Source organism: Heterocephalus glaber, unplaced genomic scaffold (assembly GCF_053883595.1).
Source record: "Heterocephalus glaber isolate CG9 unplaced genomic scaffold, H.glaber_assembly_v1.0 deba00000594, whole genome shotgun sequence".
NCBI lineage: Eukaryota > Metazoa > Chordata > Mammalia > Rodentia > Bathyergidae > Heterocephalus > Heterocephalus glaber.
Window position 1 is genome coordinate 17984126 of NW_028258151.1, and position 2011 is coordinate 17986136.

Here is a 2011-nt window from a genome sequence, read left to right on the forward strand (position 1 = left end):
GGAGATGCATAGATGTGTCTGGGTAGACATTAGCAAACAAAACAGATACAACAGCTGGTGGGCAGCTTGATGGTGAAGTGAATGTCAATACCATAAAACAAGCCCCCAAATGGATATGTGCATCCCTTCCCCCCAAGCTGTCAGCCTAGATGTACAGGGTGGCAGAGGTGAAGTAGGACTTAAAGAAAAACAAGTTAGTACTTCCCAGCCTTGGGCAGTTCCCCCTCCTAGCTATAACTCCTTGCCCTGCTATAGGTAAGACTGGCAACTACTGCTGAAGCAGAAAGATTGCAGAGTTCAAGCCCAACCTGGGCAATTTAGCAACTTAATGAGACTGTCTGCCCCCCCCCCCCGAAATCACTTAGGCCTTTGTCTTTGCATGGCCTGCCCAAGGCTGCATGGTCCCAGACACTTGTATCAGATCACAGTGAAGCTGAACAGCCAGGCTGAGGCCATTTGGGCACAAGATGGGGGTGCTGTTAGGGCTGGGGTGGCTCATGTCGTGGTTACAGCACTCTCTGTGGAAGGTTCCAGAATCTCTTCCCACTGGCAGGTGTCGAAGCACTCGGGGAGACATCGGTGAGTGGTGGGGGTGGAGGTCTGGTCTAAAGCCCATGTGCTCAGCTGCTGGGCTGTTCCATGTCCTGGGTCCTTTACTGCTCTCCTCCCATGCCTGACCTGAGGTCTGCAGTCCAGAAACAAGCAGGTGGTGACCCTCCTGGCCCCAGCGGGCAGAGGCTGTTAGCACTCGCTCTGTGACTCAGCACAATACGAAGTACGGATGAGCACAACTCAAAGGGTACAGAGCGAGCACGGTGAGCACACCAGGGACAGTGCTGAACGAGCCCTGAGGGAAGACCAGTGAGGGGACAGGCCAGCCCTGGGCTCTGGAGCTGGGCTTGCAGACAGCAGGAGGCGCAGAACAGACACTTGTTAGGACTTGCACAGTGCACGCCACACCCCAGGGTCCCCACAGCCAATGTGGACCCGTAAGGCTGGAGGCTCCTCCATTTAGGCCGCTAGGGTGCTGGGCCAGCAGGGCGCTGCCCCTGCTGCACACGGAGGGCACAGCAGGGGACCCAGGCTGCCATCCTGCAGCTCCTGGCCGGAGGTCTCCTGGAAACTCTTCCAGACCTCAGGGCGTGGCTCCTCCAGTGCTCCTGGGTCACATGGAGGAAAATACTCACTGCAGCTTGAGTCCAGCTTCTCCTCTCACTCGAAAGCCCACTCTTCCCTTGGAGGACAACCTCTCTACCAACCCTCCGACCCAGGTACCTGGCTCAGCTGCACCCCTCCTCTGGGCTGGTTCCCATGGCCACTCTGGGCTTGTGACCTTGTTCCTTCTTCCTTGCATTAGCATCCCTGCGGGGGCCTCTCCATGGCCTACCTGACCCACATAGCCCCAAACCCTTCCAGGTGGTCTACGGCTTCCAGGATCAAGTTCAGAACCTGCCGGAACCCTCTGCTGTCCCCAGAGAGCCACATGCAGTCCCCAGTTGCTGTGCCCTCTCCTCCAGCCATCCTCCTGTCCTGGGCCCCAGCCCACCCTCCCTCCTGGCTGTCTGCCATGGTGCTTTGCCCATGTGCCAGTTGCTCTGCACGGTGACCCCTCTGCTGGACCAACAGAGGTGAAAGGACACGAGCAGGGACTCCGCACCGACTGCCCGGTTGGAACTGCAGCCAGGGACCCGTGTTTGGATAACTCAGGGATGGAATTTGCTCCTAGGTTTGTCCCTCGAATCCTGAAGTGGAATCCAGGCTGTGCCTCCCCTGACATCCACTCTCCAGTCCCAGCCGTGTCTCCAGCTGCCCCCAGGGTGGAGGCTGCCAAGAATAGTATTTTGTCTCTTACACAAGCATCCCCCCGGGCCAAGGGGCCATGCCTCTCATTCTTCTTGGGTTCCTTTCTCTGGCTCAGGAAGTGGCTGCTCAGAATTATGGTGCTTAAATTAAACCATCCTCTACCAGTAGTGCATCACTTTTTCTGTTCCACATAGAAAGATCAACCATC